This window comes from Camelus bactrianus, chromosome 7, assembly GCF_048773025.1.
Source record: "Camelus bactrianus isolate YW-2024 breed Bactrian camel chromosome 7, ASM4877302v1, whole genome shotgun sequence".
NCBI lineage: Eukaryota > Metazoa > Chordata > Mammalia > Artiodactyla > Camelidae > Camelus > Camelus bactrianus.
The window spans coordinates 63143116-63167145 of NC_133545.1; the positions used below are offsets into that span (position 1 = coordinate 63143116).

Below are 24030 nucleotides of genomic sequence, written 5' to 3' on the forward strand. Positions count from 1 at the left end.
TTGACTGTGCCAAATGCTGAAAAAAGATCAAGAATAATGAAGACTGAGAAAAGTTCATCAGTTTTAGCCTTGATTTAGTCACTTGTGGCCTTCAGGAGAAATATTTCAGTGGTGTTGGCAGTTTAATCTCAGATATTTGAAAAAGAATTTGGTGACAGTTTGGTGATAGTAAGAGAGGTGGTGTTGTGTAGACCATATAATTAAATTTGGCAAGAAAAGGAGAGAAACTGGATAGTAGCTTGGAAGATCAGCAGCATCAGCCAAGACTTCTTGCTGTGTTCTTGAAATGGGAAGCACTTCTAACAGATGTAGTGTTCTGTGTCTTGAGTGTTTGGTTCCACATCAGGCTAGGGCTAAAAGAGTGAGTTATAAAGTGATATCATTTAGCTTTTGACTTAATAAACCAAAAGCATGTCCTACTGGGTACTAGAGCTTTGTTCTGTAGCCAGCATTGGAAAAGAGAAGTGGGGCAGAAATGAGCACGAGAAGTTTTTATGGTGGAACAGAAATTGTTAGGTCAGGCAGCAGAAGCAGCTTGTTGGAACAGAAGAGACTGAGTAAACCTGTGTTTATAGATGAGGTAGCTAAGGTTCAGAAACCCTCGGACCCCTGAATATTAATGGAAAAACATCCGAGTTGTTTGATAGGGTGACAGATTTGTTTTTCTTTCTCCTCAGACTGAGGGGAATTCCGTGACTCCATTACTGCTCCCTAAGAGAGTACTGGATTGGAGACAAACCAAAAATTGCTGTCTTCCCCTTTTATTGAAGATGCTGCTGATCAGAGAGTGTTAGCCACTTTGGGGAAACAGTCTCCTTCTCAGACAACTTCTAGAACCAATTTGGCTGTGTTTTGCAAATAGAGATGGAGAAATGGAGACCCACATTGTTGCCTCCCCAGGGTCATCATTAACCAAACCAGCTGGCTGACAAGCCTGTGGCTATGGAAACCAACCTTACTGAGGAAAGATGGATTATAAAAATAAGCCTCTTTTCTTTTCGACTTGATTCATTGGAATGATGCCTTGGCACTAGGAATTAGATCTTGCAGAAATATCAGATTGGATCACTAAATGTTCTCAGTCAAAACCTTATCATAGTTTTCTTTAAAATCCTCTCCTGTGTGACCTTTTCGGTTCTGTTGAAGACAATGACAAATACTGCATTTTCCTACACATGAAGGTTTTTACATTGTGAATGCATGATATCTTTTGCTTTCATATGTGGAAACTCAGAATTCCTGCAATAGAGAAAAAAATAGTCAGTGGTGCTGGGCATAAATTTGCTGCGGGGACTTAGCATGATGAAAGGAGCAGTAAGCTGGGAGTTTGATGTAGCAGTATCTATATTACTTTCCTTCTCAAAAATATTGTTTTCATCTTCATTTTGGTTTGGAGAAGGTATGATATGTCTTGTGTGCCACCAGCTCTTATGCATGTTATGTACAGATGCAAATATTACACATACACGCACATACATGGATGCCAGAATTCCTTAGCCACTCTTGGAAACTCCATATGCATGGATAATAGATACTAAGGTTGAAGGCAGCAGGAAAATGTATGTGAGAGAAACACAGAAGGACTTATTAAAAAAATTCTCTGGGTTACTGGAGCTGTTTTTCTCTAAACTTATCTTTTGTCTCTCACACTGTTGTACAGTTTTTACATCATTATTCTAGGTAGCATTGAAAAGCCTGAGGCAGCCTATTTAGAAATCTCTCTTAACATATTAAACTGAATAGCAAGTAAGTAATTTCAGTCATAACTTGCAGCCAATAAAAACCTTCCAGGAACTGGCAGAGTCTCAAAACCTTTGAAGGCTTCCTCTCCAACTACAGAATTCTATAGGATGTTAAAACCAAGTCCAGACTTTAGAAGGAAATTCTGTGGGTGGCACAAATGAGAAAACATCTCAAGGTCTTTCAAAACCATAAATCTAGGCAAGTGTTATGTTTCGGTTATGGATGGAGAATTTGTCTTCACATTTTGTTCTAAACTGAGACAGTGTCAGAAACTAACCAGAAATTTCCTCGTACAGGATGTCAAGACACAGGAGATACCTAAGATTAAAGAATAGAGATTACAGCAAAGGGCACCAATAAGAGATCCGGAGAATCTAGCATAGGAGAATCAACAATGGCCATACATGCAAAAGATTCACAGTATGTTAAAGAGATCACACCCTGTTTTAGAGCAATATTTCTGCTAAGCCATTTTAAAGAGAGACTTTTCTATTTTTAAAAATAACTTCAAAGAAGGACCTATGGCCTCCATTGGTGACCCATTAAAATATTTAATAAATCTTTCTGCTAGAATTTAGGTTCATTTGTTCTGTTATTGCCAAGTCAAACTTGTTACTAGCCTGACACACTCCCTTTGAGTGTAGACATTTTTATATGTTAGGGTTACAGTTGGGTATTTACTTTCAGGAGACCATAATTCCTTTATCCTTAATTTTTTTGCTCCTTAATCATCTTGATTGCTTTCCTCTAAACCCTTCAAATTTCCCTGAATACTAAATAATATGGTCTTAGTTCTTGTCTCTGATTATCTCAGGGTCAGACTTCTCATTTTGGGCTCTGTAGGAAATGTGAAAATATTGAAGCAGTTTTCAGTTTTTTCCCCTTCCAAAATTTGTGATGGGTAATGTTCACATGTGTAACAATATTAAAATGGATATTTGGCCAAGATCCAAAGATACAGTTGATGCTGCATTCTACAGGAGAAGGTGATTCCTATGCAGAATTTCCAAAGTAGTAAACTGAGAACTGGTTTCATGATTGATTCTTAAATCCCCAGCCCACAAAAGGGTCATGAAAATGTTGAGAGAGTAGAAGTGGTTTCAGGATTTGTAAAGATTTCTTTGGAGAGAGTTGTGGTGAGTCCCATCTCCAAGAAGGTGGGTTGGAGGGGTGTTTCTTTCTTCATCTCAGATCAAGAGAGAGAAGATTTAACAAATGATGTGGAGAAATTGATATGTGTCCCCTGTGGTTAAGAGAATATAGTGGACTGATGTCTGGTGATTACACAGACTATCTAAAAGGCAGAGACCAGCCTACTAGATGCTCTGACTGCAGGAGTGAAGGAGAGGTGGCTGTGTTGGTTGATCTCTCTTTCCAGTGTATGTTGTGCAAAGAATACTGAGAGTATTTGCCATGGACTAGATGCAGGATGTACGAGGGAAAACTGGCCTAGAGTCTGGGGCTCAAAGTATTATCAGGGTCTATTTCTCCTTTCTCCATCTTTCAGCATAGTTTTTTTGTGTGTTCAGTCTGTTCTCAAGCCCTCTCTTTGTAATTACAAGACAGATGTCAAAAGTTTCTAGACAAATCCCCTTCTAGCTTTAAAACCAGTGAAATAGAGCAAAAGCTTTTATCCCATTGTTCTTAGCACAAGGCCTGAGATACGCTTCTGTTGGACTGGTGTATGTCACATACTTGACTGAACAAAAGCCAGGTTGACTTTGGGCTGAAATATATGCTTCACCCATGGAGCTGGAAAGATTGTCCCATCCAGCACACCAGCCTGAGAGTGGGGAAGGGGTAGATTCCCAAATGAATATTAGGGTCATTCCAGATAAAGGGGGTGCACATGCCAGGTTGACCAGCTATAAATGTTCTACACATCTGGTATTTTGCAGCTGTTAATACCTTTTCCCTTTCTTATTTCATGCGTGTGTGTGTAGAGTGAAAACAGAAAGAAAGGATTTAGGCCTATAGTGGGCAGTGAAATCTTTTCCAAGATTAAATGTGAGGTCAGCTCTAGAAGAAGTGGGATAAGAATGTTTCTGCCGAGAATCTGGAGCATTTAGTGGAATTATAGGAAAACTAAGTTAGGGAAGTGCATGGTTCTGTACTTGGAAGACCCACAGCAAGACTGTATTGTAAATCTTTGTGAATGAGATGAATGGACATTTAAGGCTCACATTGTCCCCAACATTTTCATGTTAACAAACAGCCCACAAAAATAGTGCTTGATATGTGCTATATCCTTGAGCAAAAATGATTCTCCATATAAATTAAGTCCTCTCATAATATTCTTTCATAGGACTCTGTATTTTCTTTCATAGTAGGAACATGATTTTCTGCTATACATATTGGTAGGGTTATTTGTATTTCATAGTAGACTGTAAGTTTTATGAAGACAAGAGCCTTGTCCATTTTACTCACCATTGGATCACCAACATTTTGCAAATTGCCTGGCACCTAGTAGATGTTCAGTAAATGTTTGCTGAATGGATGATTGAATAAAGATTGTCCCCTTAGACCCACAGCATGGCTTGGGAAAAGAGGACGCTGTTGCTATGGGGCAGGAAGACCTGCTTTCATTTCACCAGCCACTTTGTCTGCCAGATGCCACTCATATCTGATGTGGGTCAGGTTGTGCTATCTGTTATTCAAAGCATTTGCTATAACTCTGTGTCAAGAGTCTGCTTTCAAGATATAGCACAGGGAGGAAAAGAACATTGCCTGGTATGTAATAGATATTTGTAAAAGAAAGACATCCGAAAGGAGGGGGAGTTGTAAGAATAATAATCTGGACACTTTGGGTGGTGACAGACAAAAGTTACATTTATATACTATATATACCTTTGTGTTTTGATTTTAAAAATACCCATCTTATGTCATAAATGTATCATCAACTTTTCCCCGCTTGTAACATAATCTTCATAATCATCATTTAATGACTGCATAATATTTCAATTAGTAGATTGCCATAAGACAATTAATCATTCTCTTGTAGTTAAACACTTAGTTGCTTCTAATTTTTCCAAAGTTGTAAATAACACAGGGAGCAACAGCTCAGTGCATATAGCTCTTACCATCCCTTGGGTATTTTTCTAGGAAGGGATCCCTAGGTTATTATTCCAGATTGCTGGCCTAGGGAATGAAGAGTTAGCCTGCTTTTTTTTTTTTTTAACAGAAGGTGTGTTTTCAGATATTTGAATCTGAATCTGTACTCTGTCCTCTGAAGGTCCTGCTGCAGCTGAGGTCCCAGGACAGGAGTCTCTGTGATATCAAGTCCCAGCCTGAGCACCTATTCTAAAGCAATGAAAGTCTTTGCCAATATAAGGAAGGGATATTAGAGAGTCTGCATTGTCTAATTTTTTTGTGGGGGGTGGTAATTAGGTTTGTTTGTTTATTTATTTTTAGAGGAGTTACCAAGGATTGAACCCAGGACCTCTTACATGCTAAGCATGTGCTCCACCACTTGAGCTATACCCTCCCCCCATGCTGTCTATTTTTTTTTTTCATTTCCATTAACCTGTTTATTTGGGGATTTGTATTTTTTTTTAATATAACCATTATTTTTAGAACAAGCTTAGATTTACAGACAAATTATAAAGATATTAAAGGAAGTTTCCATATACCCCACACCTAGTTTGCATGATTATTAGCATCTTACATTCGTGTGGTACATTTGTTATAGCTAATGAATCAATATTGATATATTATTATTAGATTTGTGTGCTTTTATTTATTTTTCAAAATTGAAATTATAAGGCTTTTAGTCCAATACAGCAGCACTCAAGTAATTCTAAAGTTAAAGACATGAAAAGAGAAAGGAAAAAAGGAAGACTATGAGCATAGTTACGGATGCTTTTTGAGAAGCCCAGGAAAGTTGTCCTTGCCCTTATTTCTACTTTAAAAAAAAATCAACGTTTGGGATAATTTACAAGATGGCAGAATTTGGAAGCATTCTGTTCTTAAGAAATTTCCATAAGCAATTGCTTATTATATGTTTTCATTGTTATTTCAAGGACAAGTATACTTTCCAAAATATTGTTTTTTTTCTTTTTGTGTTTTTGTTGCAATACTGCTAAAAGTCTTTTTAGTAAGTTAATTTTGAGCTAAGAATATTAAAAAATAACTTGGCTTAATCTTTTTTCCCCTGTTATAACCTTTAGAAGCTATTGCCAAACTGACTTGAAATCCTTCTTGGGTTGTCTTTTTTCTACCTCATAACTAGTTTCTTTATCACCTCTCCTGGGAGCAATCTAGTGGCTGAGGGATACTGTTTAGGCCTGCTGTCCTAAAAAAGTTGAGAAAATGATGGTTGCCTTTCTCATTTTCCCTTTTTTGACCTTGTTGATTTCTTAATCCCCAAGTGTAGTCTGTAGTCTCTGTGATGGACCCCAGTGATCTCTGCCTCCAGGTATTCATGGCCTTGTGAATTTCCCTCCCCTTAAGAAACTTGCTTCTAAACAATAGAATATGGCAAGGTTGAGGGGATGTTGTTTCTAGGATTAAGCTGGAAAATATTGTGACTTCCTAGCAGACTTTCTCTCTCATGCCAGCTTTGATGAAATAAATTGCAATGGTGAAGAGACCCACAAGGCAAGGAGCTGAGGGTGACTTCTGGTCAGCAGTCAGTGAATAATTCAGGTCAACAACCCTTGTTCTTGCCAATAGCCATGTCAATGAGCTTGGAATTGAATTCTTCCCCAGTTGAGCCTTCAGTTGAGACGCCAGCCCTGACCAACATCTTGATTACAGCCTCATGAGAGACCATGAAGCAGAGGACCCAGCTAATTCACATCTGGACTTCTGATCCACAGAAATTGTGTTGTTTTAAGCTGCTAAATTTTGGGGCAATTTGTTACACAGTAATAAATAACTAACATACTAAAGTTTCCTTCACTTCAAAGAATATGATGAGTCATAAACATGTCACCCTTCAATATGTGTTTCTCAAGATAATAGGAATGACATGTAATTATAAAAATTCAGGCACTCTGACCTAAAGAAATATTATATAGCAGAGGTATTTTTAGGGCCTACTTAGAGTGTTAAAGCAGTAAGAGATCTCAGAGGTGATCTGGTTCATGTTCCTCTAGGAGTGTTACACAGAAAACAGACCTACTGAATTTTCCTCTAAGACTGGTTTTACTCCTCGCCTTCTTTATTTTATGAAAGGCATCTCCTGGCACTCAGCTGATAAGCCTGAAAGATCAGGAGTTTAGAAGTCAGCCTTGATTCCTTCGTGTTGTACCTCTACCCACATAACCAAATCACCACCAAGGCTGTTAATTTTGTCTATAAAATATGCCTTAAATCTGTGTACCTTTTTCCATTGCTACCACACTGGTCTGATTTGCCCATTGTTCACTTGGAACTACTTACCACCACTTTTGTGGTAGGCAGAATAATGCTTCTCCTCCTGTCCCCTCAAAGATGTACATACTTTAATCCCCGGAATCTGTAAAGGTGTCACCATACACAAGACAGAAGGGACTTTACCAATGTAATTAAGGGTACAGATCTTCAAATGGTGAGATTATCCTGGATTAGCTAGGTGAACCCACCCTAATCACATGTGTCCTTAAAAGCAAAGAATACTTCTTGCCTTAGAGAGATGAAATGGAAGAAGGAGGAAAGATTTGAAGTATGAGAATGACTCAACCCACCGTTGCTGGCTTTGAAGATAGAGGAAGGAGGCCACAAACCAAGGAATGTGGGTGGCCTCTGGAAGCTGAGACTGGTCTGAGGGGATGGCCAGCAAGGAAACAGGGGCCTCAGTTCTACAAACTTAGGGAACTGAATTCTGCCAACAACCTGAATGAGCAAGGAATTGATTCTTCCCTAGAGCCTCTAGAAAAGAAAGCAGTCCTGCTGATTTTAGCTCAAGGAGACCCATGTCAGACATCAGACCTACAGAACTGTATGATAGTAAGTTTGTGTTGTTTTGGCCACTAAGTTTGTGATAATTTATTAGAACAGCAATTGAAAACTAATACAGCTTCTTTGTATTTTTCCTAAGTTTCTCCTGGCTCTTGATGCTGTTCTTCACAGGGTAGCCACAGCGACCTTTTAGAAAAACAAATCCTGTCAAGTGACTTCCCAGTTTAAACTCCTTTCCATTTTACTTAGAATAAAACCCAAGCTGTTTCCTGTCTCCCAGAAGCCCTGCATGACCCGGCCTCTGCCAATCCTTCCAGTCCCTCCTGAAGTCACTCCTCCTCTTCCACCTCGCCGGCCTTTCAATTCTCTGAACTTGCTAAGCAGTGTCACACCCTGGGGTTGTCACAGATGCTGGTATTTTGCCTGGAATGCCTTCATCTGCTCTTCATGTGTAGTCTCCTTCTCATCCTTCAAATATCATCTTAAATGATATTAATAATATTTAATGATATTAGGCCAATATCCCATCTAAATATGTCCCACTTGTCATTATTTAATATTAAAAAACTATTTCCTTCATAGCACTGTGCTCAACATGAAATCATGTGTTTGTTTACTTTTTGCTTAATTATTGTCTATTTTCCCAACTAAACTCTAGGCTCTGGGAGAACAGGGGTGATGTTTATTTTTGTATCTGCAACACCCAGTGTACTGTCTGGCATATAGCTGCTCAATAAATAGATTTTTTGAGTGGAGAAATGGATATTACTTCCAGGGGATGCTTGTAGACATTTTTTCAGGGAAATGATTTTACAGTCAAGTGGGTTTGGGAAATTCACAATTATACAAAGTTAAACAGATTTCTTTACTGCAGGACTTTTTCTGAAGCTTTAATTTGCTAATGGATTATCCATTGCTGATGCATCATGAGTCTCTAAATAGGGGTAATTATTTGTAGTTTTTCTCCTTTTCCTGTTCTTTGCTAGGGCAGATATAGAGTGCCTTTACCAGGGCTAGAGTAGTCTTCTTCCTAAGGCATGGTTTTTCTAGGGTCTGTCGAATGCGCAGAGTGTTTAGTGAAGTCTCTCCAACTTGGCAGGGTGAAACTTGGGATCCTTTGGGAACTCTGGTAGTTGTTCAGCCCATAGCTCCCTGTAGTTGTTCTTTCCCTGGCTTTGCAGAGTCTTGTTCTATGCATCTGTTGCCTAGTATCCAACCCCTGTGCAGATTTCTGGAACTGCTATTATTCCTTTATAGCACTTTTCTCAACTTGGAATTACGTATTTGTACAAATTACACAGCCCCTCTCCCTCTAGTACCATGCTCCATGAATTCCAGCTGCCTCAGTGGCCCTGAATTCTGATCTGTTTCCTCCCACCCACACCTGTAAAGACTAAAGAGATCTGTAAAGTACTTCCAGGGTCCCCTTGTTCATTTCCCTTCTTTCAGGGATCAGATTTTTCCCCTGTTGGTTAACATCTGAAAACAGTTATTTCATATGTCTTGTCAAGTTTTATAATTGTTTAAATGGAAAAGTTTATCTGTTATGGCCAGAAGTGGAAGTCCTTTTCCATTTTTAGCTCTCATTACTTTGTCATGGGGCCTCTACCCTGAGGAATCCCTCCGTCAGTACTGCAGTGGTGAGGGATTTGCTCTCACACTATGCACCCTTGCCAAGTTTCTCTTACGACTGTGGGTCTGAACAGGATAGATGGTAGTTATGAGTCAGAGAATCAGTCTCTCATCAGAGAACAGAACAAAATGAATTCATCAATAATTGAAGCAGTACTGTAGCTGTGTGCTTGATATATTTAAGATTCTAGACCATACAAATGAGGGCATGTTGGCCTATGTGATGGGTTCATTTCTGAACCCATTTCTAATAAACTTTTTTTTTTAAAACAATTTATTGATTGTTTACATTGGTGATATTGGTTATAATCAGAACAGTTGGAATCTTTGCTCATTTCCATGCTCTTAAGCTAGAAGGACCTGAATATCAGAAAGGGACAGGGCTTTCCTATGTGCAAAGAATGCTTCAAGGCACAGGGTCTTGCAAGAACCCTTATTTCCTTTGGTCATCATAAGCACTTTAATTATGATGAAATAAGCTAATAATCTCTTTCTATGCCAATTTCTTCATATAATATGAGTGAAAGGTAATCACAAATTGTTATCTTTCATAAAGAAGCATCAACAAGAATGGACTTTTCCTTCCTGTAATATGACTAGGTGAAGAAAAATGCAATAAAATTTGATTTAAAGGGACCAGAGTCTTTCCGTCATCTTTTTGCTTAATATATAAAAGATAATATAAAAATTGAAAAAAATTCAAGAAAAATAATTAGTTTGTTTTTCTTCTTGGTAGGTGGCAGGGACTCACTGGTGAGAAGATGTTCATTAGTAAGTTTTTGCTACAAAGAATGTTTGCTGGCATCAGTGAAGAATGTTTATCCTTGCTTGCAAATGACACTGCTTATATTATGAATAACTATGAGGAGAATGCAAAAGGAAAATTCCTAAATTTAAATTTGCACATTTGTTGCAATTCCATGTTTCAAATGTCTAATGCCTATTAATTCAGATGCCATGATTTTCTTTTCTTCCCCATGATCATTTTGACTTGGATAACTTTGGAAAAGCATTTGAAAGGAGATAAAACATCTTTGTTTTATGACTGCTCTGTGGATTTACTGACTGTAGGCTTCTTTAGGGCCTTGAACTTTGAAAAATTCCTATCCATTTGTAACTTCAAATAATCTTTAAAAAACAAACAACTTTGATGTTTCCTTTTCATTCTCTTGAGCATGTAACTTTATTATGCTAATTGTCTATATAATAATATTGTACATTCATCTAATGCAGATGATGGAGTAGTTGATATTATCCTGCTTTTACAGAGGAGAAATCAGAGGTAGGGAAGGATTTTGTGATTTTTTTTCCCCACTATCACCAAAGGACAATTCAGTGTCCTAGCTGGGAGTAAAGACTACGGTCTAGTAGAATAAACACTGATTGAATAAAGGGAAGGAACTTAATTGTGGTTCTAAACTTGTCCTCAGTTTAGGCTAATTCCTTACCTGAACCTTATTTTCCTCATTTGTAAAATACTGGAGTGGACTAGGTAAGCTCTCAAGTCCTTCCAGCTCTGAGATTTTATGGTCATCTGTCTCCCTTTGGCTTTTCTCATAAAGTGTATTGCTTCCTTTAGCTTTTATTTGGTTATACATAGTATTTCAAAATAGTGAAGAAATACAAAGACTATTGGACCTTTCAACTGGGTTATGAAATGCAAACCAAGACTTGGACTTTTTGGAGCCCACTTCCGGACTTTTCCATGACTGATAAGTCTATAATTTGCTATTAAAATGTTGTGATTTCAGTTTTAGACAGCTGAGCTATAAATTGCTGAGATCTGGGATAAATGGCCAATTATATTAGAACAAATGTCCATTGTTTTATTTGGGGAGGGGGAGAATTCACTGTACTACTTAATTATAATGATTATTTCAAATTTTCCTCCAGAAGAAAAAGTCCATGCCACATTTGTGGAAATGGTTAAGTGACCACAGGAACGAAGAATTCAGGGATGATTTAGTGCAGATCATCTTGCAGGCTTCCCGGCATGTGCATTTTAAACAGTACTATGTTGTCTCCAAGTTTGCCAAAGTGTAATCTGTGAGCAATTGAGGCAAAATCAAAATCAGAAACCTAGGAGAGTAATATTGTTTTGGAATTGTCAAGCAAAAGACCTTGGTTTAGGCTGTTATGTCTGGAACCAAAATGTCACATGTGGCATACATCATTTGAAGTTTATTGTTTTAACCTTAGGCCTCCTTGTTGAAACTTTATGCTATTCAGTGCCTTGCATCCCAGTATAAGCATTTCTATTCTATTGTATGTGAGTCTGTGCCAGCTACATGGTGAGCATGGTGAAACCATAGCTTGGATGGCTGCAAGGCCCCCTCCATGTTTCCACCCTTTTACTGGAACTGCCAAACCCAATAGGTTCGAGGGGGTGCTCAAAAATTAAGGCATGGCACCAGGTAATTGAAACCATTCCCTACACATCTGGGAAAAAACCCAGTCTAGTCACACTCTCTGCTGAAAAAGAAATCATCCCATGCTATTGCCAGGAGTTGCAGGAAAGTAAAAGTGGTGTCATTTTACGTTTACAGAAGTGTTTAGTATTTTCACCGACAGACTCAAAGGCTTGTGGTTACAAAGTGTGAAATTCTTATTAACATTCCTCATGAAATCAACAGAATACATATTTCGCAATTGTTCCAAGGACTCCTTTCTTTCCATTTGTGACACTGTAGCAATGATCCCAAGGATCCATTCTATTCTCAGTAACAAACAGACCTATCCCACTTTCCCATTCATCAGTTGACTTGCCCTAGCTAGGAAAATTTTAATTATTTATCATTCAAGGTAAATTCATCCTCAATGCTATGGCCTCCTTCATGCTGGCATGAGGCAAATTGTCCTCTGGGATGAAGATGCAGTGAACTTTTATGGCTGTGACCCCAGTAGGAAAGGTAGATGTGATGACAGGGAGTGTGTATTTTTGCTTTTAAATCTAAATGAAGATTTATATATTGAAAATTTGATATTATTCCTTGTGCAGAATTTGAACCTTCCACGTGCAGTTCACAATTTACGTGCTGGGAGTGGATTTATAGGTTATCTGAAGTTTCATGTCACTTTCAGTGATAATAATATAACATTCTACTGTTTCTGAGGTGCTTTCATTATCATGGTTGTTCTTGCAGTAGTAGCTTATGGGGCAGATGGAGTAGGGATTATTTCCCCTACTTTGAAAATGAGGATCTTGAGGCTCAGAGAAGTTAGTGGCTTGCCCAAGGTCACACAGCTTGTAAGAATAGGGCTAGCTCTCAAACAGGTCTCCTGACTTGTAAGTTCTATGTACTTTTCATTAGCATGTGGTGCCACTTATGCTTCTTATGTCTTCTCACCAAAGAAAATTTTATTTTGGACAAGTTTTCAAAGCAATTTTGGTGGAACACATTCAAATGCTATTTACCTGGAGCTGACAGCATGGAAATGTGCAGCTTCTCAATCAGGACAGTGCTGTTATCTTGGAATCCTACAACTGCTGGAGATTAGTGTGAAATGGTTTCATCCTTTTCTACTTGTCTGAGCACAGCAATTTGCTTGTTCTTCTGCTATAGTTCATATTTCTGTTTTATAATATAGGTAATTATTTACATGTATATTTCTAAATTGCAAATGAAAGCTCCTGTTACCCTGTTACTATCATATTCATCTTTGATGCTGTATGTTCTGCTGCGCCTTTCCCAGTGTCTTGCTTGAAGTAAAAACTCAGTGAATGTTTATTGAAAGGAATTGAAGATGATATAGCAGGGTTTTAAGAGTCCAAATATAATTCTCTAACTATATCAGTGCTGCCCAATGTAACTTTCGGCAGTGATGGAAATCCTTCATATTTGGGCTGTCCAACACAATAGGCTGTAGTGGCTAGTATGACTCAGGAACAGAATTTTCAATTTTATTTACTTTAAAGTAATTTAAATTTAAATAGCCGCATATGGCTGATGATTACCGTATTAGCGTAGCTCTAAATTTTTGTGTATTTAACTTTGTCAGATCTCTAAAATCTGATTGTATTTAGGCCCCTCCATATACTGATGATTCTCCCTGTATTTTTGATGAGGCTGCACAGCCGGCAAGGTGGTGAAGGGGTGAGCGGAGACTTTCTCTTGTACCTTAGGTGGAGGCCCTCTCTGATCCTTGAGTCCCCTGTCCTGGAATATTTCTGGAAAGCAGTAGTGACTTGTCTCTTGCAAAGTGTTGGGATGGGCTCTTGAAGGAGACAGTGGGGATTTCTCAGTTCTCGAGGCTCCCTGATATTTTGTCTGGGCCTATAGGAAAGAAAAGTTCCATCATTTCCAAAGAATAACAAATCTGCAGTCAGAAGAAAGAGGGCAGGCAGCTAACATTTGCTCAGCAGATTTCCTCATACACAGTCTGGGCGGTGTTCCATTTGGGGTAAGAATCTTCAGGCTCTGCCTCTCTTCTAAACACAGAAGGCTGTATACATCACCCTCAACCATTAAGGTATTCATTGCTTCTAGTTGTGAAACTTTTAGATTCCTACTGTAAAGACATCAGCTCGGAATTAATAGAAAACCCCTCCTGCCCACCCTGGCCCTTCCCCAGCAGTGGTGGAAACCTCCCAGGAAGAGAGAAATGCTGTTCATGCAGGGTGGACCCTTTTGATCTCAGCAGCTTCTAAGAACCCCCATTCCTCATACTGTGGCTTCTGCTAACTACCCTGGAGGGGGAGAAAGGTTAAACACAGAGAGAGGCAGGAGTGAAATGGCAGCCAAATAGAAGAGTCCAAATGGGTCCTTGAATAGATGTCTATGTGTTACTATGTGATTCTGGGCACAAGTCCTTTCTCAGGATGTAAATAGTATTATAAAAGCAGATTTTTGAGATCCTTGTGCCCTATTAGAAGTAAAACAAGTATTTAGGAATTGAAAATGGGTGCATTGTTAATACTGATGTACTCATAGGTAGCTACAAAAGCTACTAGAAATGAATCCTACATTTCAGGATTAAAACTTCAGTGTTAAGGATTGGCATCATTATTTGTGAAAGGACTCAAGAGTATCCACTGTGATTCAAAAGGCAGGATCTGCCCTGAGGAGCTTACTATCTAAGGCTGACGAAACCACTAGGTATTAATATTCTGTATGGTGTATGAAACTGGCACTTAAAAATATGTTTTTCCTCTTTAAAAAATATGTTCAGATTAACATGTTAACTTTCTTTCCTTTTCTGGCAGAGGTGAGAGGTAAGAATTATCTGTCCCTTTAGGCATGAGACAAAAGCAGATCACAGAGAGGGAAGTGACCTGGCAAAGTTCTCAGAGCAATCATGTCTCTATCTACATTGGTATTTGAACAGGGAACTTCAAACCAGGAGCCACCAAGCTGGCCTTTCTCCTCAGGAGTAAGATGACAGCTCCAATCTCTTAGCACATACAAGAGATCTTGTGTTTGTAGAATACATAAGTAAATATGAAAAGAAGGAAAAAATATCTCAATCTAGTAAAGCTGTTGGAGAGAAGACAAATTACCTGTGACTTTTGACTTTGACATGATTCCATGAACTTTTTTTAAAAATAATCTTTTTTTTGGAATAATTTTAAATGTATAGAAAAACTGCAAAGATAATACAGATAGTTCCCATAAAATCTTCATCCATTTTCCCCTAATATTAACACTTAGTATTTGATTTCTTGGGAATTTTGCAGTAATTCTATATGAATGAGTATCCCTTAAATAGAGCCTTGTTTATAAGTGGGTTTGTTTCTATCACTTTTCTATAACATTTTCCAAAAATTTACTGCTGAGATAGAATAACCTACATATCTGATAAAGATTCAGCAGTTGAGTACTGAAAATTTCTATTATAAAGCCCCTGGAGAGTTTTAACAATAGCTACCATTGCTGGAGAAAGGGGAAGGAAGGGAAGAAAGAAGAATATTTGATAATGTGACAGAAGAAACAACTTTGAAAGAAAGGAGAGTCTTTTCCTGTAGCTCTTAGGCTGGAAGGTACTTCTTCTCAGGAACCATTGAGGCTTTATAGCAATACTGAGATGACAAACGACTTTGGAAACAGCATTTTATAAAATAAGTATTGAAGGAGATCTGCATTTCCCCCAAATCTTGGATTTGTGGAACAGTAAATAGAATTAACTAGGACTAGAAAAATTTGGTCAATAAATGATACTTGACTGTAAAGTTGGAACTTTGAGCACTTGCAGAAATTTCTGTAATGCTTGCCAGGAAGTGAGTCATAGACCAGTGGAGGGTATGAAAGTACATGGGGCCCAAGAAGATCAGTTAGGCCACAGAGAAATGTCATTGATGAAGAATACTTGGGAAAGACTAAGCCAGGTTTCTCCAGTGGTTCGGTGAGGAACAACTGATACTTAATGTTGGGCTAATACTATTATGCTTGTTTATTTTTTGAGATCCTTTAATTTACATTTATGCTTAAGCTTACTATGGAAGGAACCATATGAAATTTCCAATATTTGACCATTTTGACCTACAAAAATGGGACTTTTATATCATTCAACCTAAGACTTCATAAATTATAGGTGGTTAATTCCAAAATTTTCCACTTGATTTCACTTTATATTTTTGTTGTTTTTTTGAAACTAGAAGTAAAGAACAGCTTTTTGAACTAGGAAAACCTAACTGGCATTTGCTATGAAAATGCTTAAAATGGATATTTTGGCAGATGAGCAGACCCTTGACAAAATGCAGTCTTCCTTTGTGCCAGATACTGCACACTTGCATTGTGACCCTTTTATGTTTTCTCCCCAGGATTAAGTTGATGTATTTAGATTTGTGAAATTTACAGATGTAGTAATACTTAATCATTCCCTGCCCCGCTGCCCCAGGGATTGAAGAAGGTATATCTGAAAAATGAGTGTTTATTTTCATATTTAATTTTCAACCATAAGGTGGCATCATATCACATTTTATGTCAAAGAAGCAGGCTGTTTTTCTGTTCACTGAAATGGCTAATTCTCTGTACATGCCTTTAAGTTGTGCCTGTAATACATTACTGAATTTTGAACTTTATAAGCAAATTTTGGAAGCTGGACTCTTCATACAGAGATTAACTTTTTTCCTTATATTTGATCTTTTTTTATATTATGGCTGAGAAGTTAGTAATAGAACAAACTATTACTATATTAACTAATTGTATGTTTTACCTCGTTAAAATATGTAAGGCAGTTTCTTGCATAAATAGAAGCTCCTCAAAAATATTCATTGCATGATTAAATTAAAATATTCCTTTAATAGGCCTTACCCTCAGGAATTTATTTTCTCATTTGTCAAATTGAATTTACAGCACACTTTTATTGCTATGACCCATTTCTTGCCAGAATAAGAAGCTTATTTTCATGAAGAAGTTAAACCCAACTGAACACATTTAATTTCCCTACTACCCTTTAAAAATACATTACTTTTTTTTATTTTTAACCTACCACTTTTCTTTACTTAATTAGAAATGTCCAGGACTTGCAAATTACATAAATGCACTGGCTTACTTTCTCTAGTTGGTTGATGGAAAATTCTAGTTTAGTTTTGAAAAGCAGAGTAAAAATTTTGTTCATTTTCCTCTGTAGAAACATTTTGTACCTTTGTAGAAAACACTGTAAATGCTTTCCATCTAAAACTTCCATTTCTTCAGTTGAAGTGATTTTGTTCTTGGAACTCTGTTTATAGTTTTGTGGGAAGTTGGTGCCACTTGGCCTGCAGGGAACACTCCCACGAGGTGTGCTGCAGGGCATCTTAAAGGCCTAGTTGAGAATTTGGAGACTGCCATAATAAAATCTTGGTCTCAACATTTCTCTAGTTGTGGACCATTCAAAGTCCTTAATTCTCATACTACCTGGCTGTGATGCCAAAGCAACAGACTGAAAAGTGAAAAATTGTTAACTGTTAAAAAACAATAGCTCCAGATTTTATAACCAGCTAGAATGAGGTTTCCTTTAAATTGATTGCATTCATTTTATGAATTGAGGTTTGACTGTAGCCTAGATAGTAAATCTCCTTTTTTCCCCTTTGTTGGAGCTCTTCTTTAAAATAACCAAATTGTATTTCTCTCTGCTGTCAATACTGTAGGCATTTTATCCTTAATATTTTCCTCTCAGAGCTAAAGTGAAAAGTCAAGTTGAAAAAAAAAAAGAAAAGAAAAGAAAAGTCAAGTTGAAATAAAGTGATAAGTCAAAGTGAAACAATCAGGGTGGTGTGAAATAGAGTAACTTTATTCCAAGGAAGAAAGTTGAGGAAGGCATGTCTGAAAAGATGACCTCAGTATAAGCTGAAGAATGAGTCAGAGCCAGCCTTTAAATTTCTCCTTGATTTGGGTGGGTAGGTAGGGGGAGCTAGGGAGAACATTCTAGAAAGCGACCAGCCTATTTGAAGGATCTGTGCTGGGAAACAGCTTAGTCAGCATGTTACAGAGAGAAGAAATAGAAATAGGAGTGTGTGGATAGAGCATGGTGTTAGGGAGAGTATGGTAGGAATGTGGTAAGGTAAATTGAAGGGGTGGGCTCCACCCTGGTAAGAATTTTGGATCTTTTAAATACAGTAGGAAGCAAGTGAGATTAATTAATTTAATTAGGGAAATTACCTTATTTTATTTACATTTTAAAAAGATCGCTTTGGTTCATCAACAGCAGAATAGATAAATAGCTTGTGATATACTCATAGCTGTGGAATGTTATACAGCAAGGAGAATGAATGGTTTGCTGCTACATGCAATAGCATGAAACAACATGCCAACTCAAATAAAATGTTGAGTGAAAAAAGCCCAATGCAGAAAAGAACACATTGTATGAATCCATTTATGTGAGTTTTCTATTTATTGATCTGGGCACTGGTAACATGAATGTGTTCAGTCTGTGAAAATCCATCAAACTGTACCTTCATGATTTGTGTGCACTTTTATGTATGTACGTTAACAAATAAAAAATTTAAAAAAAAAAAAGTTAAAAAAGGATCGATCTGACAGTAGAAAAGAAAATAAATCCTAGAAGAGAATGGAAGCACCGGGACAAGCAAGGAGTCCCTTGAAATTTTCCAGGTGAAAGATGATGGCTTCAACAAGGGTGGTGGTAAAAATGGGGAAACGTGGATAATTTTCTAGATCTAATTTGCATTATAGTAAAGTGTTAAGTATTATATAGAAACATCTGAAATTGTTGATATTTGACCATTTTTGGCCTTCAACTTTATGTGGTTCAATCTCCTAGGAATGCCTTACAGGCGTCAGGTATTCTTGACTCATTATTTATTCTCTATTAAATATGCTAACTGTTGGTGTAATACATTTCTCCTTGGTGATATTAAGAATAAAAACTTCGGGTTTCCCTTGAGAACAGATATGGAGTTTTAGTGAGTCCCTTCTATTCAAACAACCATAGTACTTTTTCTATGATGAATTATGTTATAGGACTTTTTTTTTTCTATTTTACCTATACTAGGATTCATGTATTAAAACTAGGAGAAGTTCTTAATGTAACTGACTATTTAACAACATACTAGTATTGTAATCTACTTTGCTATAAAGACTATGAAAACAGGTAAAAACCTGTTTTAAAACCTGTTTTGTTTTCCAAGTCAGAAGTTAAGAGTTTGTGTCATCATATAAAGTATAAATTGCATTTGTGCATGTGGATATTAAATACCAGGTTTACCAGCTTCTCTCTCCCCAAGAACTAAGGTAGTTTTTGTGTCCATTTAGGTAGCCTTGCGTGGGTTGTCAGATTTCTGAAGAGAAGCATGGGATGAAGAGGCCCCTGACTGGTACAGGAGGGGTTGTTTAAGTCATGAGGACTGAGGTGTCTTAGCCGGGCTGCTGAGATGTACAAAGAAGACTGCACAATGAATTCTGACCTTGTAGCCCTTTCTATTGTAACTGAATCTTCAGATTCATATCCATCAAATTGACATGTGATGGTCTAAGGAGAAAACAACCTTGGAAATGGTCTATTGAAAGTAATTTACTCCCTCATCTATCATGTTCTCAAATAGTCTATATTTGAGCAAAGCAGTGGGAATATAATACCCACGTTCTGAAAATTGAAAGGGTCTAGGGAAAGGTATTTTAATTTTGTTCTTTTTCTCTCAACATATATTTTTTCACACTAACATATAAAGTGGTAGAGGCAAGTAACATTTTATATTTATGTATATAAATACAGTTTTAAACCAGGTTTGAAATCATTTCCTCAAATTAGAAAAGCAGAAAAACATGCCTCCTGGTTAGTATTAGATTTTCACAATGTACAGATGGAAAATGGTTAACGGAAATCATCCAAACTAGATTTGTTTTGCATTTTGCTTCACTGAGTACAGAAGTCATGTAGAAGGTTCTCATTTTTTTCTTTGGAGACCATCATGAAACATAGCCCCCAGAGGTGGGGTGGGGAAGATTGGGGAAAGAATCTGCAAATGTTTGCTTGAAAGATGCCCTTTCCTTCTTAGTTATAGGGTGAAATCAATACTGACCTCCAGATACCTGTTCGTGAGAAGGAAACTGAAATGTGAAAAAAAAGGGAAGTTTCCCCCGATGCTAGATTTTTTTCCCTCTTTCAGATGCAGCTAGTGTGAACAATCTAATAACTAGAAAGATCTTCAGACCTCTATATAGTGCTGAATAAATGTCATGTTGAGAAAGGGCATGCTTTCCCTATATCATTGTGCCTTAATCTTCTTAGATTTTTCTACGAAGAAATCATATTAATCAAATCTCTTTTCTGCTGTATGAAAGGTGAAGACTGACTAATGCTCAGCTTTGGGTGAAATTGGATATGGAAGAAAATCCTGACTTGAAATAATACCAGACTTTCTATAATCCTGTGTTGCTGGAGTCTTAGTTCTGGATTGTAATTTCCACCTCAGGTTTTGTGAAATTCCAGAGTCCTGCCAGTGAGTTCAAGAGGTACTGCATACTTTTTAGAAGCAAACAAACCAAGATAAAACAACAGCAACAAAAACTTCAAACAAAAAAACGCAAAATAATAATTTAAATGTATTGAAACATAAAAGGAAATAATTTGCTTTGACAATGTTTAGGAGTAGGTATTATGTATGTATCTTCAAATCAAATAAAGAGCAGCAATTGTATGTTGCCAGTACAAAAAGGCAGAAACTGCTTTTCATTCAGTTCATAAACTTTGCTGGTTATAACAGAGATAAAATGTGTCTAAAATCATGTTAGACAGATTTTTGATAAACTTAATTTGGGATCTATATGTCTAAAATATGGTTGCTTCAAAGCACTTTTCCTGGGAAACTATCTACTTATTTCAACAATTCACCTATTAAAATATTTTTGGAACTGCTTGGAAATTAATTTTTAAAAAATATGTAGCATATCTCCTTGAATAATTTTTGAAGGAGGCTGAATTTTTGGAAAAGTATGAGGTCATTTAGAATGGAGAGCCCAGAAATAAACCCATGCATATATGGTCAACTGGTATGAGACAAGGGTGCCAAGAATACACAATGGGAAAAGGATAGTTTCTTCAGTAAATGGTGTTAGAAAATTGGATATACATGCACAAGAATGAAATTGAATCCTTATTTTATACAATACACAAACATTAACTCAAAATAGATTAAAGAGTTAAACATGAGACCTGAAACCATAAAACTCCTAGGAGAAAAAATAGGGGAAAAGTTCCTTGACACTGGTTTTGGCAAAATGCAGTACTCCAGGTTCATTTGCCACTCTCTCACAGTTTTTGCTAGACTTTTCATATGGACATTTTTCAACTTCAGAGACTGTTCATGATAAATATCCTATGCAGGCAGTAGGGATTCAAGTATTTTCTGTACTTTTAATCACCTTCAATTTGATTTAATTCAACAAACATTTATTTCAAGGCACATTGGAGAGAAAAAAAGTAAAACAAAACCTGTTTTCTGATCTCAACCAATTTGCTCTCCAGTGGGGGAGATCAGACATACATAAAGTTTTGGTGTAGCTACAGCATAACGTGGTAAGTATTTGAATAAACTGTTACGAGAACATAAAGAAGGATGAGATTCATTCCAGCTCATGGGTGGGGCAGGGTGATGGAGAGGGATAGGGCAAGGAAGGGGGGACATGTGAGATCTTCTTTGAGGTTTACCAAGTAAGACAAAGATACCAATGTTAAACTAAAGAAAATATCTGCCAGATAATTCATTTCATTTGCTATTTGGTCTTTATCTTCATTCTTTCTGAACCAAGTTTCTTTTTAGTTAAAAAACATCCTGAAAAAACAAGTCAGAGAGGTTTACATTTTTTTACAACTAATTGCTAAGACATGCAACTGCTGGTGACCTAGAGGTGATAGCCTAAGAGTATAATGGGAATGGATAAAGTTTATATCACTTTTCCATTGCCATCTTGTGAATGGAGAATCAGAGCAAGCCTGGGTTGGGAATGTCTGTATAATCCCCTGTTCTCCTTTGCTCTTCAATTCAATTTTGGCAAGAGTAGAACCAACTCTCTATGTTGTCTGACTTGGTTCAGAAAGAGCTCCTGTCATGATGTCCCTTTAGGGGTTATCTAAGTAGGGAAGAGAATGATGAATTTCAGAACAGTGATTGCATTTTTGAGTGATAAGCAAAGATCAAGAGACAGTTTTGGGAAAGTGATGGTGAAGGTATTGGGGGAGTCTCACTGTGATTCATATAAATAGTTGACCTGTTTGAAGTGGCTTTTCTCTTTTAGCATGCAATGCATCCACTGCTGGTATCCCCTTTTCTCTGCTGCTTTTGGGGCCCAAGGCATTTATAGCTTCTGAACATGATGGGAGAGGCTATTTGACTCCTAGAGGTTCTCTGATAAAGTTTTTGATGCCTTGAAATTCTTCAGGCCTGAGGTCTGCCAGAGAGTAGAGCAGAAACAGCAACCTGGATGAATGAATACTCCTGTGAGCCTTAGAAGGAGGAAACTGTCTCTCACAATCTGCTAGAAAGTAAAACAGAAAATGCCATGTACTTTTGTGTAGAAAATAATAGTGAAACTAATTAGCATCACAGAGAACCTTTCTTGGTATGTTGGTAGTGTACATTTCCTAATGTATAGCTGAGTGACAGGTGAACTTAATGTACATAAAGTACTTGGAAAAAGATTAGTTCTGAAAATTATTTATCTGTTACTAAATGCTTTCAATGCTGCTGGCACCTGGAGATAATGGGAATTGTCCCCTCTTATACTCATCTTATGAGGAATGTAAACACCCAGAAATATGCATATATGTATATAATGGCTTTTCTACGTATAATTTAAGTTCATAAGTGTAATTTATATTCCAACTTAGAGTATCTGGATGGAGCATTTATTCTCATTTGCTACTATTTGCTTTCTTCCATCTAAGCTTATTCAATAAACATAGAAAATTAAATATATTTTTGATTTGTGGGACAAAAGAAATGAAAGAAAATTTTCTCAAACTTTCTATCAAATAGTTTAAAAATTGTCATTGATTTTAAGTCTTGAATCTTCTTTTGTTATACACATGTGGGTGTATATACACATACACAAACAAATACACACTAATCTGAAAGATGAGATGGGAATGAGCCTACAGGAAAATAAGAACTTAAAATTAAGAACATTATGACTATCAAAACTAGTGTTGGGTCTGTGGAGTAGTTTTGCGTTCAGTTTTTTGAGGGATACATCAGGAGCAAGAGGTTGTTTGATTCTTGGTTCCTTAGAGAGTTAGACTGTTGGCCAGAGTTATGGAAAAGAGATTGTGTCACAAGTGAAGTTATGGTTTCAGGAACGCTTCCAAGTATTCCTGCTTTGGTTATAGGAGTAAAGAACTGAGAATTCTTGAAGCAGTCTCTTTTTGGTCAAACAATTTAACAGGCTGTGGGTCTAGTGCCAGTGATTCCATTTCTGAAGGATTTTCCTTTGAAGTGTTTGTTCCTCAATGTGTTTTTCCAGCCAAACATATGCCTGTGATTTGAAATCAGCTTAAGAATTTTCTTTCACACTTTAATGTTCATGTTTAGTTTGCTGGCATTAAAATATGCAAAATAAACTTGTCTTGCTCCTCAACTCCCTGCAGTGATTTTGCCACTACTGGTAATTCTCATGGGTAGTGTTTAGTTGTCTCTGACTCTAGGTTAACACTTGAAAGTTATTTTTTCAATAAATTTATTTCTAGGAAAGGGTTAAAGGAAAATGTGCTTAAACTTGTATATACTTTGCATTTCTTTACTAGAGTTTCTTAGAAAATTATTTCTTCTTTGTTAACCATTGTCTTAGTAGTTTAAAGTTTTTTACTCTGCCAGGGATATATGTATTATTCTTAACCAGCATTATGTATGGCTTGTGTCTTGAAACTCTATTCACTGGACTAGTTCCCCTTGAGAATTTATTGAACATGTGCAAATAAAAGATTGAAAACATTGAGATCTATATGTTTCATGCCTTATTCTGGAGAGATGAGTCTTGTGTATGTCCAGAGAGGGTAAATTATGATTCTGTTGGTTTTGTGATTGGTCATTGGGATTCAAATGTTGGAGGATGGTGAAAGAGTCAAAGTGAGGGTCTTAGCTCATCAGAATAACTGTAATGGGATCTCTTGGGAAGGAACCAAAAGAAGGCTTATATCCTATACCTCTGGCTTCAAAAGTAGGTCTTAGGTTTTCTCTTCTAGGAAGCGGATTTTCAGATCCTGAAGGACCAATTTTGAGCAGTAGAGACCTTTCTAAAGCCCTTCTTGCTTGATGACTAAATATGGAAAATCCTTTTATTTAGTCACACACAACTATGGACTGAATGTTTGAACCTCCAAATCCCCCATTTCAGATGTTGA

The 24030-nt window shown here is 37.1% G+C and overlaps 1 protein-coding gene across 12 annotated transcripts in view; it reads left to right on the top strand.

The window, feature by feature from the left end:
• The window catches only part of MTERF1 (mitochondrial transcription termination factor 1), a 495795-nt gene that overhangs the window by 43079 nt on the left and 428686 nt on the right, over positions 1-24030 (top strand). Inside the window, exon 3 of one of the 12 annotated variants that reach the window (XR_012508241.1) lies at positions 9992-10026. The exons of the other annotated variants lie outside the window; for them this stretch is intronic. The gene's annotated coding sequence lies outside the window, so the exon portion shown is untranslated. The remainder of the gene's footprint in view (positions 1-9991; positions 10027-24030) is intronic. 12 annotated transcript variants of the gene reach the window in all.